Source organism: Falco cherrug, chromosome 1, assembly GCF_023634085.1.
Source record: "Falco cherrug isolate bFalChe1 chromosome 1, bFalChe1.pri, whole genome shotgun sequence".
NCBI lineage: Eukaryota > Metazoa > Chordata > Aves > Falconiformes > Falconidae > Falco > Falco cherrug.
In genome coordinates this window covers 20594141-20618981 of record NC_073697.1, presented here as the reverse complement: position 1 = coordinate 20618981, position 24841 = coordinate 20594141, and the positions used below count along the sequence as shown (strand labels likewise).

General features: G+C 41.6%; 2 long non-coding RNA genes across 2 annotated transcripts in view; one reads left to right on the top strand and one right to left on the bottom strand.

Moving 5' to 3' along the window:
• Positions 1–368: 368 nt before the first annotated feature.
• The window catches only part of LOC114014294 (uncharacterized), a 32473-nt gene continuing 8000 nt past the window's right edge, over positions 369–24841 (bottom strand). Inside the window, exons 3-12 of the long non-coding RNA XR_003557732.2 lie at positions 22341–22389; positions 21092–21157; positions 18765–18925; positions 15566–15650; positions 14652–14845; positions 14042–14213; positions 6317–6443; positions 6075–6138; positions 2287–3138; positions 369–501 (exon numbers count right to left, since the gene is read on the bottom strand). This is a non-coding gene — a long non-coding RNA (uncharacterized LOC114014294). The remainder of the gene's footprint in view (positions 502–2286; positions 3139–6074; positions 6139–6316; positions 6444–14041; positions 14214–14651; positions 14846–15565; positions 15651–18764; positions 18926–21091; positions 21158–22340; positions 22390–24841) is intronic.
• On the top strand, positions 14419–23869 carry LOC129735230 (uncharacterized). The gene is made up of 3 exons (XR_008730637.1): positions 14419–14532; positions 16540–17108; positions 23728–23869. It is a non-coding gene; the product is annotated as an uncharacterized LOC129735230 (long non-coding RNA).

The following is a 24841-nucleotide window of genomic DNA, read 5'->3' as shown; positions in this document are numbered from 1 at the left end:
CTGTGAGGGGAGAAATTATGTTCACTAACATAAAACACTTGTTGGATAAATAGCAGGTAACTGAAAAATAGTAGCTAAAGTTTTACTGAGAGAGGGGGTTTGCTAGCGTGCAGAAATCAACACCAGATTTCCAACAGTACAGAACTGTGATGAGTGCTCCTCTTCTGTGTTTCCTGATTTGCTTTGTAAAAATCTGTTAATATTAATTAAACAAAATACAAAATAAAAACAAACCCCAAAGAAATAAAATAGAAGGAAATACAAAATGCATTAACATGGAAACACTAAAAAAAGAACAACAAAAATCTGTAAGTGACCGTTGGTGGTTTTGCCTGCCAGTATAGGTGTTGAGGGTGCCAATCTAAGGTAGGTATGACATGTCAGCATTGGACCTACAGGCATTATCCAAGATGGTGTTCCATTTGCAGTATGTCTGTTACTCAGACCAGTTTAGCTGTGCTATCCTGATTAGAACCCAAGTCTCCATCACTGCTGCGAGGCCTGTATGTGAGATGAAATATGAATTATGACCAGTATGTCTATTGGACAGGTGCTGTCTCAGCACCTCTGTGTGTTTCACCAAACTGAACATCCATGACTCCAACACTGAGCCACACAGACAAAAGCATGGAAAAACGTTGTACTTTTCCCTTGAACTGACCACAAACACATCCAAGAGCAAAATATACCAAGCATTTGTATTACGATGTTTGAAACAGTGCATTGCATTTCCCAAAGATAACACAACAGTTAATTTTCTGCTTTAGTTACAATGCTTTTCCTCAGCATCAGTTGCTACTAAATAAGTCCCTATAATTTGTCAAGGGCATAACTTGCAACAAGACAGCAATAACAATTACATATTGTTTACAAATAAGATGCCATTTTCCTTTCTGGCAGGCAGCAACGGGGTTTTAATGTGTAACATTTATTCACAGATGCTTCCTTGACAATTGCAAGGGAAGAAAAAAGAGGAAAACAAACAGAAAGAAAAGGCAGAAAATACAGAGCAAATGAAAGATACAGCTTCCATCACAACTATTCATCTTGTGTCCCAGGCTGATTATGCAGATTTTGGCTGGATCAGACATCTCTGGTGAACCTGTGCATAGCAGTGAGGTGCTGTGATTTAAGTCCCTGCTTTGCTGAAGCATTGCCTCAGTTTCCCACAAACTAAGAGATACTGTGTGCTGGCAAGAGGCCCTAACTTCACAAGGGTCACAGCATTTTGGCATTTGTATTCTCATGAGGCAATTCAGCCAAGCAGGACAGATTTTTCTGCTGATTACACATGGCTGCTGTATCTCCAAGGTCTGCCTACGCTTGTTAATAGAGTGTGTGAATTGCAGTGGACAACATTTCTTCCTTTGGAGCAAGAGATAACATACATAATCTTTCACTGATTGATTGATTTTGTGATGAACTGAAAAGAAATCTCATTCTAATCTTAAAAACAAAACAAACAACAGGAATTCCCACTTCTTTGCAATGAAAACCCTTTGACTTTGATATCAAGGTAATGGATACACCAGAGAGAGAGAAAGGACACACAGAGATACTGCAGAAGGCAGGACTGCCTGCCAGCTGAGAATCCTGAGCCCTTTTAAATATGAGAGCCCAATCTCTCTTCTACAACTAGAAAAGTATGTGGGGCTGAGAGAGAAACCTCCCCCAGGTCACCCAGTCACCTGCAGAGCTCTAGGGAGATCTTGGGTCTCCCATCTTTTTGTAGTTCCCCAGCCGCTGGCTAAACCCACTCTGAAACATGATGGGAAATACTGGAAAAGGGTTGCCATGCAAGTGGGGCCAGTCAAGTAAAAGCAAAAAAATTAGGGGATAAGCTTTCCAAAATGTAAGAAATAACAAATATAAAAATAGAAGACAAATGTAAATGGCACCAATCTCATTCCAGCAGATGAACTGCACTGTGAAGTGGCAGTAGTCTATCCTAAAGTAATGGAAAAGCCAAAACGGTAGGTATGGCCATTGCTTTTTCCATGTCTGTCTTTTTTTTTGTCTTTTTTTGTTTTGTTTTCGTTTTTTTTGAGCCCTCCAGCATATCTGGTGAGGGGCAATAGGCACTTTTTTTCCTGAACAGATCCAAACTGTGAGACTTTGAAAAGAGTCTGTCAGTACTGCCTCACAGCTGGCACCAGGGAGCAAGGGACAGGTGACTGTGAGTGCCTTGGACTAAGTGGTTGGCCAGAAACTAGGGTATCCATGTATTCTATGTTACAAAGAAAAAATGATATTATCACCATGTATCTTTGAAGCAATCCTGCTTACCTACAAAAGTCCTGTTCCCCGGGCCCAGGAGTAGTCAAGCCATGGGAGGTGGTTTCTTTTGCACAGCTCTGGTTCTGGTTCAGCCCTCCTGCTCAGCTTCCCACACTTGCTCTGTCGCAAGTCGGTTTGGACTATTTCCTCACTCTCAGCTTCTCTGCTGTTCTTCTCTTATGACGACACAAAAATCTACAGAGAACAGCTAAGTGGGTCATGACTAGTACATCTCCGTGCCTTTGTTTTGGATGGTAAAGACTGAGGTGTCTGATGTTGTACGAAATGGGTTCAGTGAATTTTTCCTCATCTGATCCCAATGCCTTTAATCTGAATGACCATCTATGCAAGCCAGTATTTACTAATCATAGCAGGTCCAAGAAATGTTGCAGTAAAAATAATGGTCCCTAAATTTAGGTACTCTGCAAAAATTTGCAAGCTCAACTTGCATTATAATAAGATATCAGCACATTATAATTTTTAATTAAAATTGTATGCCTTCATAAAGTCTGCAGCTCTTTTCACATGGCTGTACCCAGAAACAAGGTAACATGAGCTAATCTCTATAGAGAATGGGACATCGTATCCTGACCTTGGTACACAGACAGGGTTTTTTTTTCAGTCAGCGCATAAACATTTCACTTGCGCAAAAAGTAATTGGCTGGCATCATTTTGTAATGGACGGCAGACTGGAAAGGGAGCAGTTCCCAACTGACAGAGCAGCCATGCTTCTTCAGAGCAGCATATGACTTGTGATAATATCGTGCTCAAAAATTCTACTAGAAAAGGTTTTCCCCAGACAGCTACAGATCAGGAGATCCTTCCTTCCTCATTATTCACCAGAAACTATGAACAAACTCCCTGGGAAAAAAGCAAAATAAAACATAACAAAGAAATGCATTTAGTTCTTATTCTGTAGCAAGTCCAGTTGTATTTTTCTCTTCCTACAATTGAGAGAAATGCTTTTGGTTTGTGTCTAGTTTCCTACCTGTGCCTATTAGACCGGTATATTAGAGGTAAAAGCAAAAGAAGAGTTCTTTTTTTAAAAAGCAGAAATCTCCAGTAATAACCAACGTTTTAACTCATAGCAATGTTGTGAAAAATCATGTGCTTGTAGGTCTGAAGAATTTTTAAGGGATTATGTGCTGAGGATGGGACAGAAAAATACCAGCCAGAGTCACTGGTGCTTGCTGTAAAATTCCCACTAGTTTAAACGGAGGCAGCATTTCAAACTATGTAGCTGCTACCTACCTGAGAAATACACATAGTTTTTAATACAGGATAAGTATACATTTAGTGTGCCTTCCCACACACCATGTACTTGCTACATTGCAAATGTCTGCACAAAAGCTGGTGGCACAGCTTTCTGCAGCCATGCATAGTGCCTGCACTGTTACAGCCAGTCCATGCTGCCTCCTCGGGCATTTCCTTCCTGAGGCTGTGCCTGATGCTGATACAATTCTTCACACTGTGGGACTCCATCACGCCCTTTTCTTGGGAAATTGTTCCACAGTTTAGTAGACATTACCATAGCTTTTTTTACCCCTGACGTTCACCCTAGATTTTACTTTCCTTAATTTAATTCTGTTCTCTAAAAATCTTTTTTTCCGCTATGGGTATTTTAATTCCAGATAGAGTCACACTATTAGCAACTAGAAATCGGTCTTATTCCCTAGCTGGAGAGACCTAATCTTGAGCAGGTATATGTCATTATGGATTGTACTTAGGGGTCCGCTAAACCTTTCTGCTTGATTAACTATCCCTGCAGGGATGATAATTGCCGTTACACGTGAAAGTATCAGGCACAGAGCAGAGGTACGGCCCCTCTAGCAGCGTACAGGGCAGCACTGATGGGCTCCGAGAACAGCTCTGTGCAGTCCCCCGAGCTGGGAGAGAAAAGGGAACTGTGCCCCAGCTCGTTAAAACACTGAAGACTGGAACAGACCCATGAAATAGACTGCTGGAGGGACCGCGGTTAGATGATCTTCTCCCCAGTCTATTGTACCCCCTACAGAAATAGGGAAATGCGACTATTTGAAATTAAATTCATAAATAGAGGAAGGAATGGGTTATATTCTGATTTCACATTGGCTTAAATCAGGAGCTGATATTAAATCTAATAATCCTGTAGTATCAGATGGGTCTGAGCGCCAGCTAAAGTAAAAGGCAGGCCAGGCTGAGGTGATGTGTGCTGCCAGCTTTGCTTTTACTTATTTTTCCACCAGTGATGCTTAAATATCAATCACAACAGGTACTAACAGAAGACTCGAGGAGCCTTTCCCAGCTGTTTTGGACTGCAACCCCCAAAAGCTTGCCTCTCATAATTCAGTTTTAGCTTTAGGCACTTTAAAGTTAATAGACTCATTTGAGCAAAGGGCTTATTTGAAATCCACATTGGAAAAAAGTGAGCATACATGTGCTGGTGCCAAGCTATAAACACATTTATACAGTGCAGTAAATCAATACTGCTGCCTTTCCTTGGAGAGACTGGGCCAATTAAGCCAAATGTACAGGACATGGTGATGGAACCTGTTCAGCTTATTACAGGACTGGTAGCAAGGACTGCAACCATACTACCCTGCTGAGCCCCATTTTGACATTCCCCAGCCTGGCTAAATTCTTACATATGTAGAGGTGATAAGATCTGACTTTCTGCAAACAAGAAAATGTTCAGTTTTTTGTTATCTGAGTATTTTGTTCAACTGCCTTAATTACAGGGCTCCCCCCTCCCCCCTCTTTTAAGTGTTACGCAAAATATAAAACAAGGTTATGCGAAAAGGATGTAACATTATGGAGAGCCGGTTACTTTTTGGTGTGTTAAGTCCCTGAAAATTATTTGTATTTTGTGTTTATGTAAAACCTGTCATTGACAATTAAATTTAAAGTTACCATTGCCTGAATAGGTGCTCAAATCATAGAAAGCTTAGTGTAGTTGGAAGCCGACAGCTGGTAAAGCTGTCTTATAAAAACCCTCTAAAATGCATTGGAACGTGCACAAAAAGTAATTTTTTAAATGACAGAGAAGAGGAAGGAAAAAAAGCCCTGTGTCCCATTTAAAAGGGGAGAATTCAGACTTTGAGAGAACTAGAAAGGGGGATTTGCAATGTTCTTTTTTAAAGGTTTTCCTTTTCAGATCCAAAAAATTCAAGCATGAGCACGCTTGTTGCTGCCCTAGCCCCTAATGCAAGATGATCCTTCCTGTGTGTATCATCTTACCTGTGCAACTCTGCCAATACCTATTTAAAGCAGGAGGAAGGGATTTCCAAATCAAGTTAAGTGCTAAAAGGCAACTGCCAGGTCACCAGCAGTGCCTGCCCAGGTCCTAACCCATAGCACTAATTATCCATCTGCCTTGTCAGGTGCCTGAACATATTCTCCATCCTATGGCTGGGCATAGGAAAAGGCTGCCTTCTCTCTTCTCACACATCTCACTCTGTAGGTAGATTTTTTTAGAATTATTTTTAAACTTTGTACTAGCTGTTTTTCTGTTTGTACCTTCACTTATCTCATTACTTGTTTCACTGCTCATTTACTCACTGAGACAAAAATTGCTTGAGACAGGCAGTAAAGAAGTATTCACCTGTGAACAGAAGCCAAACTCATTCATCTCATAAGGTTAGTGACTCACTGCACCATCATAAACAGAGATATATTTACCCTTAAATCTTGGCTTTTGGAAAGCAAGGAGAGAAATGCATAAACACAAAGCTCACAACATAAACCTGAAAATCCACAAATATCTCATACTAGTAGGGCAGTACACTCATGGCGCTGCCCCTGGTGGGACACAGCCTTACCCCTGAAGACGCATCCATAATGAGCTGGTTCCTTGGCCATCCTTTGCAGAGGAAATGCTGTCACCTGAAGAAATAAAGGAGATATTTTGGCATAGGCCATGGAAACCTTTCTTTCCACAAAGGCTAACCAGTATCAGTGTGATTGGGGGCAGGGGGAAAGCACACAGGCTGAGGCAGGAAGGAAAGTGGACTCTGACTGCAACTTATCTCTTAGGGCAGCCCGGCCATATGCTGCTGCCTACCTTAATCCATTTACTTCATCAGCGAGGCAGGAGTTGTGGCTTCTGTACAGCATGAATTAGTGAGCTGCCTATACTCCAGTAAAACATATCCCAGCTTCCATCTTCTCTCCACCAAAACTGTCATTATCTGCAGAGCAAAAAGAGCATTGAGCGAAAGATAAAAATCTCATCTGTGAGCTGTTAATAACTAGAAGGTGATTCTGTGTGGCTGCCTCTGTGGGTTCCGTCAGTCTAGCTATTCCCCTCAACGCGATACTTACTGTGCAATACATTAACTTTCACAGCTAGTACTCTTAGTTTAATATATTGACTGCTTCTTCCAGTACATTAGTCCCATTTGCCTTTATAGCTAGGACCTCTACCCAACTTAATTTGTCCTCTTTATAATTCTGAAGAAAATTTGAAAGGCAACTCAGAAAGTTCTCTCTCTGCCTCTTTCAAAGTGTGTGTCGCTGTTACAGTGTCCATTACATTGAGTTTGCATCGTCCTCATTATCTACAAGGTATGAGAGTTCATTCAGTGCAAATCCTTTATAATAGTCTAACGTCTTGACTGGATTGGTAATACATTTCATTCCTAATAAGCCTGCATTTCAAAGCTGCCCATGTCCTCACAAAAATATCAGTCTGGTGTGGTTCCAAATTTGCTTTTTCAGACGCACATTCAGGTTCTGCAGAATACCAGCTGCACAGACACATACAATAAATAACTTCATGATTACTAGTTGTTGTTCTTTCATTCCCTTACTAGGTTTTTTCCCTTTTCTTTCCCTTGACATCAACTTCTGGATTACTTTACATCAGTACCTACTAATGTTATAAGAGGTGTCCCATTTGCCTGAGATGAGGTATATTTGATCATTGGGGTTCTGATGCTCTCCTTTACTGGCATCAGACTACATTCAGTGTAACTAACCCAAGTTTAGCATCATTATATCTAATTCTCAGCACAGTAAATGAGATCAGAATCTGCTCCAATGAGTAAACACACAGAATAAATGCACAGTTGATTACTATCTGCATACAAACAGCTTAGATTGCCATAGCCACCTCATTTTCTCTCCCTGAACTACTGAAGGGTGACACTGGTAGATGATTCAAAAGCCTCAGTGGGATTTTCAGGTGTAAAACATTTCAAGTAACCCCCAAAACTTTAAATAGTTTACTTATTTGCGGCACATGGTGTGGATGATATGGAAATTAAATATCATCAGGGTTGTATTTCAACAAGTCCACAAAGGGTCAATAAAGACATATGCTTGCTGTTTGTTTTTCTGCGATATAAATTTATAAAAGTACATTAGTTCCTCATCAATTTTTAGTTTATCTCTTAATGTTCCCCAGTGGTATTCCCAATATCACTGTGGGGAGGACTGGAATAGCCACAGGGATTTTGGAACAAATCCTTTGCAGAGAAGATAAAAATTTACAATATGTACATTTATTTACTTTCACCATAATTGCTACATCTGCTTTATTGACACTAATTAATTAAGCCTCATTTAATTAATCGTGTTCTCTAAGGAAGGTGGTGTTGACGTTTTGCAGCTGGTACTCGAGAGGGGAGCTGTGGAAGGCAAACATTTTGACAGCGTCCCTGGTTTGAAGTCCTCCAGCTCCCCATACCTCTGCCAATGCCCACAGACTACGTTGGGCTGCACAACTCAAACATGCTGGATCTGAGCCTTCACCCTTCCCAAAACTGCCAAAAAAACTTCTGATGGAGAAATAACAATCCAAAATCTGAGCTGAGCCTAAATAAACCCCAAACCCAGAAACAGATACGTAGATAGCATACCTCGAGTTTCCTTTTAGTGCTCTCAGTGACACCTCCTCCTCTATTTATTTACTCATTTAGAATTATTTAAACTTCCTTGGGTCAAACTTGGATGTGATGGGACAGATCTTCTGTTGTTCTGGATCAGCTCAGTATCAGCCCCACATGTCTGAGTTGCACATCATTCTGGTGTGTGGCTGCACATCTTGTTTTACACAGATGGGCAACCATGCATACAAATGCTCCTATAATTTATCCCAGAGTTGCTGAACTGTTTATACAGGCAACTTTCCATCTATTCCTAACACTCCACATCCTACAGAGGTGTTTTCTCTTGTTCCCAAAATATTATTCTTCATTAATTAAATTTCGGTAAAACAGCTATTTTCGGTAAAACAGCTATACCTTTGAGAGCTGGAGATTCTTAATCTCCTAACAGGCTCTTTGTGGTTAGGGAGAAAAAAAAAAAAAAAAAAGTCTAATATTTTCCACAGTGCTATGTTGCCTACTAATTTCTTGTCAAAACAGTGTATGTTTACTACCTCTCATCGATGCCCTGACTTGAGTTTGGCAATAAAACCTTTGCCAACAACCCTTTTACAAGCAAAAACTGCACATTTGTCCCGAAAACCTATTTTTAAGAACACTTTCTTTGAAAAAAATTCTTTTTATAATTTTGTAGCTTAGATGTCCTGCTCCCAGTCTAGCTTTACTGATTTCAGCACCAGGAATGAATGTGACTCGCTCGATTGTTTTCGGTGGCATGATGTCGCATGCATTTACTATATCCTTGGCAACAGCAAGGCTGCCCTATAGCCATTTAAGAAGAAAGAAATAGAGTGAATCTGAATAAGCCATAGTCCCTGCAAAAAGGGGGAAGAAGAAAAGAAAGGAAGAAAGGAACAGCCATGGAGTGGGGTCTGGGAAGATTAGGCACTGGTCTGAAAACAACGATGCAATGAACTGAAATCCAAAAGATTACTTGTCTACTTTCTAGCTGCACCAATAGTAATTTCTCTGCTAATTACCTTCCCTTTTGTGGAGTGGGTGCCATTAGCAGTATTATAGCAGTAGTGCTGCTGTACCCATGACAGTCCAAGGGTATACATGAGGCAAAGCTTGCACAATGCATGTGTTTGGGGTACGTGCCATGGGATCAGCCACCAGACAGATTTCAGGAATGAGTCTCAATGCCTGAGTTTATTTTGTTTTGCTTGCAAACATCTGAACCCTCAGATCTGGCAAAAAAATAATAAAAAAGCACTGCATGTCATTCTCTTTACAGCTCCACAGAAAAATTGTATCAGTGGTTTATAGACAGCAGCATGGTAGCTTTCCCAGCTTCAAATGCTTTCCTGTTCCTGCTACTCATCCAGATGGAAAGGTTCTCCAAACAAAAGCCCAGTACAACGAAAGCATGTGTGAGTTTGCTTACAGCCACTTCAGTCTGCACGTACTTGCCTTACTTTTTGCTGTTGGCAAATCTGTCCATGAAGGGCCTAACTAGAGGCTTACTAGAAATGCAAAAGAACCACTCTTCCTGTCCTCTTTCACTTCATCTTTCCTGCAAAGCAAGTTATCAGCAAACACTCGTCAACATTTGATTGCTGTGACACAGGTGATTACAAGAAATAAGAACTATTTGGTTTTTCTGAATGTTTTCTGTCTCAGTCTGTACCCAGGGTGCCGCTTCCACTTGAAATTGTTTTTCACTGCTGTTATCTGAAGCCCACAACTTATAACAAAAAGAGCTGATTATGTAAAAACAAAGTGACATTGGGCTGTCAAAGCAAAATATCCTCACCACAAATCCCAGCCTGGGCCTTTTGCTGGCAGCTGGATTGCGGAGCAAGAAGAATGCCTTTGTGGAAGTGGAGTGGAAACGCGTGCTGCCTAGCAGGGCAGCCCCGCCGGTGTGCGGCTCCCCTTCAGGTCCTTATTCATAGGAATGGGTCAGCCTCTTCACACAAGTTTCACAATTGCTTCTGAGCATCCCTTGCTTCTAGATCAGAAAGGGCAGAGAAGGTAGGGAGCGCTGGCAGAATATGTGAGGCTTTAACAGGAACAATCTGGAGCCAAGTATTTCCCTGTGAAAAACTTTTGATGTGTAATAGAAGCCATGCTCCTCCGCAGTGCTGAATAAATTGTAGCCCAGGAAAAACCAAAGACTTTTGCTAAGGGTTTGAAATTTATACATTAGCTCTGTCTCATAGATCATGGTTTTTATATATATATGAAAAAAAAGAATATATGATTAAGTGGATTCTTTTTCTTTTCATGAATGCAGGCATGCTGCCGATATCCACAAGCTTCATTTTACACTCCATCAAAGGGAGCTGTCTTCACTCCTTCGCCTTATATTCCAGTTTAGGACCAATACTTCCACTGATAATTTCAATAGAAACTATTACTCAATAAAAAATTGGTACTACAAAACCGGGGGCAGCATTCAACTCACCTAAGTTTGGGCGTCTAAAAGTTGGGCACCGAGTCCAAGTTGCTTGTTTTGGCTGTCTCTATAGTGAGTGGAAAAACAATTATTTCTCCACAGGGCAAAAGTTCCCTCTATAGGCTTTCACATAAAGAGGTCTCTAGAGGTACCTATATTTCTGCTTCTGACAGTGTAGGGCAAATAGTTAATTCTTGACTCCTAATCAGCTGAAGCTGGGTAAGATCCATTCCCCCTTATTATGTTCTTAAATACTGAAACATAGCAGCATCTTAATCTGATGTTTTGTTGGGTAATTTTGTGATACTCCTCCCCCCATCTAATTATAAAGGGGTACAGAAATGTGTAAAACTGCTCCCTTTTGCAGGATAAGGTTTTAATTTTAATTCTGAACTCATCAGTACCACAAACTATGATTTCAGAAAGGCTGCTATTAAGTTAGAAAGTCAAAAGTCAGTTTTGGGTAGAAGAGTTTGGTTTTTAGTGGAGCTTATTACTAGAATGAAGATGTGGCTTTGATAAATTTGGAACACACCCAAACTACAAATCAGAGGTTTTGTTAACTTCCAAAAAAAACTACCTCTTGACATGCAGTCAGCTGACTTTGGTTTTCTTTTTTTTTTTTTTTTCAGCACTCTTGGCAATTTCTACACTAGCTGTGCTAGTTAAGACCAATGGTATCTGTAGGATTACTGCCAGAAGGAAAAACAAAAAATCATTTCAGATCCTTGCTTCAGAGAAGCCCTGTCATGAAAGGAAGCTGGAAAGATCTTTCCCCTGGAGTAAAGGAAATGACATGAAAAAAGTGAAGAAATGCAGTTCAAAGCCAAGATCATACCCTGGGACAAGATCAGGACTCTGGATGGTTTCTGGGTCTTGGAAATCTGGGTTCATAGGAAAAGTGGCAAACCCACTTTTAATATAAAAAAGAAATCTCTTAAAAATTTGAGAGGAAATGAGTTCAGGTAAGTACAGAATAAATACTAGAAATGCCTCATGGAAAATTGTAAGGAGAACAAAAAAAATCCAAAAATTCTATTGGCCTTGGTAGGTAAGCATCCACTGCATAGGTGGGTTAAACATGCCGGTGCAACTGCTGAGAACCACTGGGTTTTGCAGAGAGGCCATGCAAAAAGCTTCTCCTGACTCCTTGGCTGTCAGTCAGCTGTTCTCAGCTGGTGGATGATGCCTGGCTGCATGACAGCTTCCAGCTGGCCAGGGCAGAGTCACACAGTGCAACCCCAGTTCACTGGTGGCTTCAGCGCCTGGGTCAGAGAGCCTGGCGATGCACCAGGATCACTTCTGTGGGCACCCACAGCACCCAGACCGCTCACATGGCCATGGCCTCTTGTCTGCTGGACACTCTCACCTGCAGCTCTATATCAGTAAATATCTAGGAAACAGATAGGGGGTGATGGAGACCCCCTGCTGTGGTTCATTCTGGACCACTTGATCTTACTTGCAAATTTCTCTGAATTATGCAGCCATAAATGTAAACCTGTATCTTCTCCAGTTAAGCTATTAAGGTAAAATTTATGCATCATAACTGTTAACTGAACAAAATGGGTTATTTTAAAGTGGAATGGAAATCGTTGGTATCTCAAAACCTTTTCTCAAACAGACACGTTTTCAAAGAACAATTGTTCTTTGTAATTAAGTGCAGAGCAAACCGCTTTCCCAAGCAAATGCCATATTAGATTGAGGTTTATGCTCATTACCTGTTAGAGAAAGAAGGGTACTAGGACATCCTCTAGAAAAAACAAACAGAAATACGGTCTGGCACCCTTTGACTCACTAGGGCCAGGAGGAAATAGGGTATGGGGGGTTTACGCTGAAGAAGAAAACGGGACGTATGTGGCAGATGCACCATGGTGAGTGAACAGCATGCTGAACTAGGGGAAAGAGCTGCCATCCGGCCAGGTCTTACACTGTGCTCACACAAGCATATTGCAAAAACACTGCCAAATGCAATGCCAAAAAATGCTCACTGAATAGCCTGCAGGCCTGGAAATACCTGTCTTTCCACCACTCCTGATAGTAAGTCTGGTTGGCAACATGTCAGAAAAAGCAGAAGCAGATCTAGTCTCAGCTTCTCAGTTCCTAGAGTTGTTCTTTCAGTACAGTAGGTAACAGAGAGATCAAGGTGGGTATCCTTTTTTGAGTGTGTGGTTGCTTTTCATGCCCAGCTTCCCAGGAAAAAGGTGATCCTTCCACTGCCAACTTTCCTTAACCTCTGCGAGACATGGAGATCACTGTCATCTATTTTCCTGGCCAATATTAACCAGACTTTTATCTTTGAAGATAAGGCAGAGTCACTTGCTGAACATGCCTGACTCTCACTGCCCTAATAACACGTTCAGTGCAAACAGCTGGGATTGTGTGGATCCTCCTCAGAGCCCTGTATGTAATACAGCCATATACATTTTAAAGAGAAGCACGACATTTGCCATGTTCTTTTTCCCATTTTGTGATGTATGGTTTGACGTGTTTACTAAAATTACTGTTTTAGTTACGAGTTGTGGGCTGAAATTTGTTTAGACTCTCTTCAGGAGCTTGGATGCCTCTCCTTATTAAAACTGACAGATGCTCCTGTCTCCTGCTTTGCTCTGGAAGGTTCAGCTATAAATTACAAATGTGGTAGGTCTTCTGTAACAGGGGAGAGTAAGATAGTACGGCAAAACTGTTCCCCTTTATTTCAACCTCTTTGTCACTGCCTTTCTTTTCTATTAATAAAAATCATGATCGCATTTCCTGCTCAACACTAGCTCTTTCCAAAAGCGATTTTCTGTTTGTGATCTGGTGCAATGACTGCCCACGTAACCCTCAGCTCTGTTCCTTTCTAGAGAGGCCCCATGCAGCACATCCCACAACGGATGCTGCTGGTGGAGATGGCCGAGGATGAGATGAAGGAGGACTGCTGGGACTTGGAGTCCTGCTTCTCTCTGTGTCCCTGTGGCCAAGGGATAGCAAGCGCCCTTGTGTGAGTTCTCTGTGCTGCAGCACAGCTTAACCACCCCTGACTGCTGAGTACACCTTTACAGTATCGCCAGCCTGTCCTGTGGTCAGCAGACCTCGTGTAGGGTGAATGAATTGTTTTTCTGATACAAAGCCCTTATCACTGAAGTGTATCTTAGCTCTTAGAACTTACTAATTATTGAACAAGGAGTGTGTTCTAACCTTGTAAAAATTTCTGACTTTCCTAAACTTTGTAGCTTCCTTTTTAACGTTTTCCCTATTTTAAAAAGTTAGTGAAAGAAAAACAAAAAGCAATTAAGGATTTGACTGGGAACCAGGCAGAAATTCAGGGAAAACATTTCCCTGGTTGTATCACACTGCTGCTGACCATGAAGATCTCTGTCTGGGACAAGGTACAATGGAGGGACAGTGAGTGTCTAAGTGCCTTAGGAGCTCGCAAATGGTCTAGGGCATCAAGATGGCCTCAGAGGCCTGAAGTACTGGGGAGGACAGACTTTCATCATGCCTCAGCACCACGTTTTACCTCTGCAGATATCGCTGGTATTCCTTGGTAGCACGCCATATTGAGCAGACCTCAAATTCGTACCAACATACAGTAAACATCAGTCCACAACGCAAAGCACCTGCTCACCAGCTAGCAGGAGAGACATTTTCTTTCCCTTGAGGAATTTACAACACTGTTGTTGTTGGCCAAGCTGAAAGAAAAAGGAGAGCTCAGACTACAATTCTGATGAGTGTGTATCAACCCAAACTTTTCCTAAGCACATATTTGGGGTTTAACTAGGAAATGAGCTGAGCTGCTGGTACTCTTTAAAATGTAGAGCTAGAAAAATCCATGAAGCCAAGGCACACGCTGCTGTTTAATATGTCAGCTTGGATCAGCACAAATGATAATACCAATAGGTCCTTTGTTGTAAATGAGAGGAGGGGTTTTTTTCACATTCTGAATTTAATTGCTTTTGCAGAATGGAGGACACCAGGACTCGTCAGCTGGTAAATGGCAATCAACTACAGGTAGGTTGTACTATGGGCTATGATTACTTAATCTTTTTGGCATCTTTTGTCTAAGGAGAGGAGGGCACAGAAATTAATGAAAAAAGGTTTTAAGATGGGCTGAAGAATTTTAACCTCACCATGTTGCAGAAAAGGAGGAGGTCCATGGAGGTCACTGGAGTTACAGTGACTCAACCAGCTTGAGTACAGATGAACTGTGATGCATCATGTTTAAACCCTTGAAATTAGCCAGTAACGTCAAGACTCCATTTAACAGGAGACCAGCTACTGTTGTCATTTCTTCTTGCCAGCAGAACAGTCATCCATCTGGAGACTGAAAGATGAGCTAAGAGTAAGAGGTACATGGAAAACGATGGGATAACTGTACTGTCTGTCCCCTCAGCCCTGGTCTTTACAGGCAGCCCCAGGGGCGCTTAGTTTATATTCCCAGTCTGCTTGCACAAAATATTTAGGTATGAATGGAGAGAATTAACCAAAAATCCCCCTAACAAACGTACGCCAAGCTATTCAAATTGATCTCAGTGAATAGGTTTAAAAAAAGCATTTTCCAGTTAAATGGCACAGGATCATACAAAGGTTTGGCAGCTCCCCGAGTCGGTGAGTCAGGACCTCTGCGGACCTAATCAATTGTGAGGGATTTTACAAAATCCCTGCAGGCGTAGCTGCAGCTTTCTGTCTTCAAATACATGCAGAAATCTAGCCTTTTGTCCCAGGTTCACCATGGCGCTGCGCTGAGCTCCCCGAGGTAAGCATCTGCTACCCCCAGACCCCACCTGCACTCAGTGCAGCAAGGCAGTGCCAGGAGGCAGCTCCGCTCAGCTAAACGGGGTCTCCCCAGACACTCCTCTCTCTGTCAGGTCAAAGGAGTTCTGACCTGGGCGCTTTGGTTAAACTTGTGAAGTTGGGCAGGGTGCTTGCAGGGGCTGGGAAATGCAGGGTGTAGTGGAGTACAGCGGGTTCACTCCTCAGTTAGCGGAGGTGCTAAGCCCAAGATAGTGAAGAGCAACAGAGTACGGCATCACGCAGGTGGTACCTGTGTAGGCGCTCACGGCCATTTCCAGGTTCCGCACAGAGAGAAGCGGATCAGACTTTGCCTCCAGTATGACTGAGTCAGCCTCCTGTTGAACAGAAAAAGTGCATGAGATTTTGCTTCTTGCTAGTAGGAAACTATTTGTGACGTCTCTGGCCCTAGAGAAGTGCCAGGCACGATTAATATTGTTTAACAAAGCATTTGGCTTCCCTCTGATGAATGAGAAAGGTCAGAGGCTAGGGACCTATGTTGAAAGCTAATTGCTGAAGTTATTTGTCTGGCTTGTGTTAGATGCTTGGATCCCGCTATACAAGTTAGAAGTGCAGAGTGCCCTAAGTGCAACATTTTAATTTAAATGCTTATAGCACAAGAGAGAAACAATTCACTGGTCATCTCATTAGAGGCTTAGCTATTTACATCTGGACAGCTTTTCCTCTTTGATCTCATAAGAAAAATGAATGGAAGTTTAGGACATGTTTATTTGCTTTTGTAAAGGCTTGGATCCAAGCAAAACACACTTATATCTGGGAAATAACAATGAGAGGTTGTAAACGTACTAAATACCTTTGACCAGCTCTAGATACCAAAACATAGATTTTCAAGGTTAAAGAATTCAAGAGTGCTGACTCCTGGTTTCCATTTGACTCCCATTACAAACCTCATTTCTATGCTACTAAATGAAACAATATACTTCTCCCTGTGGACACATGAGTGAGTTATATCGTCATTGTTTGGTTTTATTTTTTCCCCTTGTAGTCTTCAAAAAACTGCAAGTGCTGTAGCCTGAAAATTTCATGAGTAGAGAAATCTCTGCTCCCATCTATTGGTGAGCAACATAAGAATGCCCATAAGACTAGTTAATTGTTTAGCTGTTTTATCCGTATCACTGATGGACAGATAATCCAGAGAGGTAGGGGCTCTCTGATACCATCTGTTTGTTAATAAAAAAATAAGGCTCTCTTTTGTCTTTCTTCCAGTGGCACTTTGGAGAGACATCACAGTTACACTTCAATGACCACAGAGTCCTGCCAGCATCCAGTCTTCTCAGCATCCTGCACTGGCACAACTTCTCTGTAAGAGCTCTTGCAAATGATTTAACAAGTAGACTTGATGGAGAGGCAGACACGTGATGGAGCTGAAGAAGCAAACCATGGTAACAGCAGCACAAGTGAGACATCTTGGAGGTTAGACAAGATGATCTTAAAAGATCCCTTCCAACCGAAACCATACTGTGATCTTCACTGAAAACTTTTACTCAACCATTAAATAAAACGAAACCTTCAGACTGGTTTTTAGGAATAAAATGAAACCTTCAGACTGGCTTTTTTAGGAAGGAGATTCAGAAAACAGAATAGTGATTGACAGCGGGCTGGAAACAGGCCTGCCCAGGCAAGAGTCAGCCCTCTGGAGCTACAGTATCCAAACGGGGCTCAACTACAGGGAAATTTAGCAGATAGAGAAGGAGAAACGATGCTCAGAAAGAATGCATGCCTACAGGAAATTCCCAGCATCAGCTGGCGACCAAGTCAATGGACCATTGCCAAAGGTACTGAATGGTTTTATTTATTGTGCATTGTTTTCCTGAAGTTAATGGTATCTTTGCCTTGCCATTAGCGAAGGCCTCTTTGTTTCAAAGACTTTCATACTTGCAAGTGATGAACTATTGCCTGAAGGTATTTGGAAAATATTCTGGGTGGGAAGGGACACAATGCTGTACACTGACTTTGAAGAGGGCTCATTTTTTGAACATGGTCTTGTTGCTAGCAGGAGCTCTAGCTGGGTTCTGGGTATCCAGTGATTAGATGTGGTGGCAAGATCCCAACTAGGTAGGGGAGAAATTAGCTAAAAGAAAGTAAATTACTGGATTAATACAGAACAGCTGAATTTCTGAGGTCACCAGCTTCTTCACTTGAATTTTCTCAGCATCCGAATCTTAAATGAAGCCTCATTGCCATTGTTAGGAGCCACATTCAGTTCTTGCCATGCTGTCATCGGTGGTCATTGCTATTCCAAGATCATTAGGAAGAGGTACAAGCATGGTAAGGAATGTAAAAGAGGGCTGGAGGGAAAAGTTGCTGCTAAATAAGTCCATACTGGGGTGAATACAGTGCTAAGACAGAATATCATTCAGCAGAATGGTTTATCACTAAAAACTGGCATGTTGCAGTTGAACTGAGATTTTCTAAAGAAAACTGCATCCGCAGACAGCTGACTGATGAGTTCACATTATAAAAGACTGTTCAGGAGTTCATCCACTGAAAGGCCATTTATGGGCTTTACTTTCTCACGGTCCGAACTCTGGAAAGAGTTACTCCGTTTGTAAGAGTTACACAGCCCATGCATATCCTCCCATTGTTTCAAGTTAAGGGAACATCAGCTGTTTTTTCTATTGTGAACAGGGGCCACGATGGAGGGCTAATTGCTTCTGTTCACTTAACTGTCTGTTTTATGAGGCCAGGCTATTGCGTGCACTGATGCTGGACAATGGGACAGCAGTCTGGATCTGTGATCTCCGTTAGACAATGAGTATTTAGGCCACTTCTGAGGGATTTGGCAAGAAAACCCCTTGTTTCTTTTTCCAAGCAATAAAAAACCCGTAAAAGATAATTAGGTAATTCAGAGTGGATAATGATTATCCATGGTTTGGAAGGAATTTCTTTTTGACAAAAACTTCTCTGGATCTATAGTACAAACTGATTTTACTGGAAACTTGCTATCAGGCAGAGGAAGCAAGCTTCCCAGAGAAAATTTTTAAGGTGTGGAATGTTTGTTGGGTTGTTAAGGCTACATACACACAAGGATACATAAAGGTTTTTCCTAGCAAGCCCTATTACATTTTTGCTAAAGAAAATTTGTCCATCTCTACCACCTGATGAGATCATGATGCCTGGGTACAGAGAGCCCACAAGAATGGGCTGATTTGGTGTTTTGGGGTTTTGTTTTGAGGCCAATGATCATATGCCAGATTCTCTAAGAGGCAGGTCTCTAAGCCTGCTAGAATCATGCTTTATTGCCTCTGTGGCCAAAAAAATTGATCCTACATAATAAATCTTAAACGGCCAGTTGATTCTGTAGCACCAGGGTACTGTGTTTGTTCCAGCTCCTCTTCCTTTCTTGGAGTGTCAGATGGCTGAACACAACAGGAAGCATTTTAGAGATGCTGAGGTGAAATCACATATGCAGCCAATTTCTTATTGCTGACCTTACTATTTTAATGATGAAAATTAAAGGAGCCCCATGGATGTTGCAGTCTATACAAGACCCTTATTCAGAGCAATGCTACCCACAGGAACAGGGGAGGCAGGAAGATGGCTTGGGCCACCCTCTGAGGTTGATGGGAGAATTAAACATCAGTATAGAGTCCTGCAAGGAAGAAAACAGTTTGTCAGGACAGCAAAGTACCAGGGTATTTTTCCCAATATGCTGCTGTAAGACAATCATGATATTGGTGAACAGAAATTTCCTTTGGCTTGGGAGGGAGGGGATCTGCAATTTACAGAGCCGTGTGTTCACATGCTGTTTAAATGCAATGGATCTGTCTTTCTGCAAATTTAGGTCGCTGGAAGAACATAGGATTTTATTTCTTTTTAGTTTTGCAGGGGCACAGTTTAAAAAGCGTATAAGGAGATAGAAAAGAAAGGAACAGAGGATTATTTTATTTTGCATGTTTGATAGAGGCTCCTTTACAAGAAGGAATTCATTGCAATACGGTTCATTATGCAAGGTAAATACAGTGTTTCCATCATACTGCTTGTTTTTCCCTTCTGTGCCACATGCAAACCTGCTCATTCATTCACCAGAAATTTCACGATATGAGTCAGAAAACTTACTATGTAGCTTCCCCACTTCAGCTCACAACTGTATGCAGCCCATGGGGAAATGAAACACACCTTAAAAAATGTCTGAATATATCCACTGACAAAAATACTTGGCTTACACTGTTGTTTTTTTCAATTTCTTGTATCGTACTGTTCAGCAGCATTCAAATTGCTGCCAGGTTTTTGATTAATCCAAAAAATGTAATGAATTCGAAATATTGATATTTATTTAAAAAATTAGATGTTGTTTCCATTAGCTTATACTGTTGCTCTGGAAGTTCTGGCAATCCCAGTTATGCCAAATAACTTAAAACTATGGAACTCTGATAATACCAACCTGAAATTCATATGAGCCCTGGGTTAGAGACAGTTTTTGTCTTGTGCAAAGGGAGGATGCCATGAGGGACTAACAAACGCAGTCTCGCTTAACCCTTTTTTAAAAATTTAGTAAGCTCAGTCTCAAAAATAGTTAATGCTTAACTTTTGTAACTCTGGCAGTTCCAGGACCTCACTGCTTATAACCATCATGATTTCCAGCTTAAACATACTTACAGCCAATTATCCCTGCTTGCTCCTAATACTAAGGTTGTTCTTTGATTGCTTAGGTAGCTTTTCTACCTTGATACTCACTCATCTCCAAAACATACTCGGTGACAATGACTGTATCCTCAATCTTGTCAGCTGTGGAAGCTGTGATCTCCACTTTTCCTTTGTATGCTAGATTGCCCATTCCTCCCATCACCCTATCACCCTTTTCAGCATCAGTTTGAACTCATTTTTCTCAGTCATGGGTAGTCAAAATTATACACAGCCTTTCTTGTGCACAGCACTCTTCTCAGGGCCTCGTACAACAGTGCTAACACTTCCCTATCTCTGCCTGAAACATCTTTCCTGATGCATCCAAGTGCCACTTCTATATTGTATATGGTTACCACATTTACATGGTTTCCTGGTGTAGGGGGCTTGCATTCTTCATGAGGGCAAGTTGGACACACGGACCTTTTTCTAACCCTAGCTGTAATACATTTTGCCGATGAAACAAATCACAAAAATCCCGTATGGTGAAAACTGCTTACCAAAACCCTCTTATAAAATAGGTTGCCAAAGATTTGTTGAAAAGCAACTATCTACTGAAACTGGTATTACATCTGGATGTAGTGAACGTGCATGAAGTAAGTGAATCACTTCATCAGCTCTGTTAAAGAGGCAAAAAGTGAATGTTTGTTAGACATTATTGTGACTTGCAAACACAAAAGCATTCTTATAACTGCTTATTGCTTGCATTGCATTCGTGCCAGGCGGCCTCCCACCAAAATGAAACTTCTATTGTACTGGGTCTCAAACAAACATAAATTACAGCAAAACAAAGAAAATATTCCTCAGCAAAGTACTTCCTACTCTAATTTGAAAAAAAAAAAAAAAAGTCCAGGGAAGGTGGGTGCTTAGGTTGCTAGCAGCTGACATTGGAAATAACTCTATCATCTGGTTTCATTTAACTGTTGTTGATGAGTAGCCATTTGAAGAAAAATTGCATAGCGACTCTTCACAAAAAGCAGCACAGTGTGAAACACCCATTCCTTTCTATGAAATCGGGACCCATCTCTTCGCAAGCCTGCATATGAGTGCAAGCATATCTTTTTGCACTGTAAGTTTGACTTGCCTCCTGACTCCAGTGTTGAAAGGGAGGAGAGGATGGCTAGTGACTACTCACCACTGAAAGCCACGCATCCACGCAGCCTGCAACCAGAGCAGCCAAATAGCTTCTTTCATAGTGAATCTGGGAACAAAACGGACGCATTAAGAAAAGCTCAGGAAATATAAAGGAAGTATTAAGAAAATACAGTGAGGGCATGGCAGAAAGATCTGCTAACAGTATGGAACAAGGAAGCACATAACTGTGTTTGATTTTACACTAAAACTAGTTCTAGAAGAGCATGCTTATTGTTTGAAAGGCATTAGCTCTTCCAAGATCTCTGTCTTCCTCTCATCATAATTCTCCTCTGCAAAGGCTTAAGAAAGTCAGATGGCAGGAAAAAAATCTGGATTTAACACTCATGAAAAGCAGATTGAACTGAGGTCTGGTTTTGAATCAGCATATGCCAGCTAAAAAGCTAATCATACCCCTGCCCAAGTTTAGTGCTTTTGGAGAAGAGCATGCCTGCAGTAATCAGTACAATTGCTAAAACTGTTTCAGAGATTCCCAGGATGTATATAGCTAAAAAAGCCCCACAAAACAGTAACAAGTTTCAGCATTAAAAAAAAATCAGGTGAATAGGATTTGCCTTGTTAGACTGACATATGGATGGCAATCCAAATGCAATGCTGGAAGCAGTGCTAGGAAAAGCCTCTGGTAAGAAACAGAAAACAGTGCTTGCAGTTAGTTATAACATGTTACTCACAGGCATTGCTGACTTACAGAGTTCATCCGTACAACCACTGTGTTGTATAATAATTCAAACACTGGCTCACTCCAGATTTTGCTCTTTAAAAAAAAAAAAAAGATGGCCAAACTGCTGTTGAACACCCTGATGTGATAAAAACAAGAGTCCTACTGACCAGAAGGTAGGTGGCTCAGCATAACACTCTCTGGATTTATGCTGATGTAGTTAGGTTCAGCTACGTGAAAGCCACCTGAGAGAAGACGGGAGGCAGCCATCCCAGCGGTGAGATGGTCTAGGCAATGCAAGGGAGCTCCAGGCTTAGGAGCTGAGTGAAATGGGGATAGAAGAGTAATGCAAGGAAGCAAGGACATACCCTCAGGACAGGCCAAAAGTAGCACTAGGAAGCATTAGGAAAAGCCTCGGCTGTAAGCCTCAGACGTGAAACTGTGGCAGTTGAGCAGCAGAGCACACCAGCTGGGAATCATGCTATGCAATGAAGCAAGCAGCAGCCTAGAAGGAGCCTCTTTCCTCCAACCCCAACACCACGCAGTAATACAAGTGAATAGTGGTGAAGCTTACCAGCCCACCGCGACAAGGCGTTACAGGGTAATCTCTGGCTTCAGAGGTCCTGCAGACAGAGATACAACAGGAAGAAGAGGTGAACCAAACTTAACAGGGCTTGATGGAAGGAACTTTGATGGATGAAGGTGGCTACAGGGCCACAGGGGGGCCAGCCTTTGTGTACATGGCTGAACCGCTAGCTACTGCTCTGGTATTTCTGTAACTCCGTACAAAAAGACAGAATGCAGTTACAAGCTCGGAGGCTTTTTGTGTTATTACACAATGTAGAGAGTATGAAAAACATCCTAAAAAGAATGCCACAAAATCCGCAGAAGATCCCCACATCTCACTTTCCATTTGGGAGAGGCAGAGACTGAGGCAAAACAACTTCCTGATGGACTTTGAATAGACAACATTCATTAGTTTGCCAGCTTATAGGCGCAAACATTACTTATCTAGTCCAAAGTAATTATGGTTAATAAGACTACAGGTAGTCTAAATTACAGATTTTCCATGAAAACAATTTAATGCTACCGCTTCACCCCAAAGCAGAATTTGAAGTATTGCCCATCTTCAGACCATGTTGACAACATTAGTGCAATATTTAGAGACATACTGGAAAAGAAAGATTTTTTTTTTCTACTCTTGCAGAACAGTTTCAAAGCAGAAATGGTATTACTTAGCAAGCGCCACATTGATCGCTGGCATACTGTAATAGGTTCTTCACTGAAAGTCAGCCTAATTAGGTCTGGATATTTAATCTGAAGAATGGTTGCCACGATTGAGTTACAGTCGTGTGATGGCTTTGAACTCAACTTCATTCATTACATATAGGTGAGAGGGAGTGTTAACACTTCCAAATAGAGGTGGCTTGCCTTGTGGCTGGCCGGCCTGATCTCCATAAGCTTCGTAGAAGCTGACAAATTTCATACAGCTAGTTTCAATTAGCTATGTTGGCTGCCACAGCATCCCCACAATGGCAGAATCATCTGCAGAGAACTAACTTCAAAAATTAGCTGCTTGTCTTGGGGCGAGCGCTAGACTAAATGGCTTTCAGTACCTTCAGCTCCGATGTACCTTACTTAGCTGCAGTCACGTTGGGCAGTCCACGTCTAACCCATTAGCCACTGCGTGACATTGGCATAGCCACCGTAGAGCTGTGAGACACCAGGCTAAAGGATACCGCTGCGAACCCCAGTAGCCTGACTCTGAGGGATGATGAAGATCAACTCAGAGGTATCATCATGCATTCAAACTAGAGCTGCCTGTGTAGAACCAGGGGAGACATTTCTCTAAATGCATGGACAGCACAGAATTATTTCAGCGATGGGTACTTGAGAAACACACAGAACAAAAAAAGTGATCTTCCTTTTCATCTGTCCTTCTCGTGTGCTTCTCTGAGCAGGAACAAGTCCATGCACCAGAGTTGGGTAGTAGAGAGCCCAAGCTGAAGACTCCAAACCAGGATTTAGATCTCCATTGAAACTCTGCTCAGTAAACTTCTAACCAGTCTGCAGGAAAAGCTCGTGATCCTTTTGCTAATAGCATACTTATGGAAGCCCCTTGTTGCTCTTTAATATTCCTCCAACTTGGCTTTGGCCTTTGCCATTTCACCAGTAAGTATTTTAATAAGTAATGATTTTATATATGCGCCTTGCTTGCCTGTCCTTGCTGCTGCTTCTTGTATGGTCTCATTTCCATTTCAGCCCACAAAACAGCTCCTTGCTTAGTCAGGAGGACCTCTGCCATAATTCCCTGCCTTCCTGAGCAAGGGTCAGTTTGGTCCTCAGCTTTCAGTAAGTTTTCTTCATAATCAGCTCTCCTGAGCACCTATGCCCCTTGTGGCAGCTTCTCAGAAGATCTTAAATAGCTCACTATGCTTCCCTCTGCAAATTATGATCTGATTATTCCCACAGCTGGTTTTAATAATTTTTTGAACAATGTTTGATTTATCTGATAGGGAGAACAGGAGTCAGTTTTCATACATTTCTCCTATTCCCAGGTCATTTTTTTATTTGAAGAGCAAATATTCTTGCCTTTCTTTTTCAACCCAAAATATCTGGACTAATGAAGGCATGTAGAAAAAAATGTGCTTTATCTAGTTTGTAGTAAGAATCAGTACTTTCAGAAAACAGCATGCTTTTTACAAATTAATGTAAAATGGCAAAATTAGAGCACAACTCTTCTTCATGTCTAGTTGTTGCCACTAGAGTGGGCCCAGTAATAACTACAAGGAAGAAAATTAAAACCAGAAAAAAACCCACATGTGTCTTTTGTCCCATATTACGCCTATGGCTTAATTATACAGATGCATTGTGTGCTTAACTAAAAAGCAATAAAGGCACTGCAAGAAATACCATTAATGAGTCAGCATCACCCCCTGAAGATCAGCTTAGTTTCTGGAATCTTTCTAGTGGAAATGCCTTTTATTTCTTCTGTTCAGTTTTATCTTTAGCGGTCCATATCCAGAAGTCTCCAGTTTGTTGGTACTGGTGTAAATAGCTACCCAAGGGCAGAGA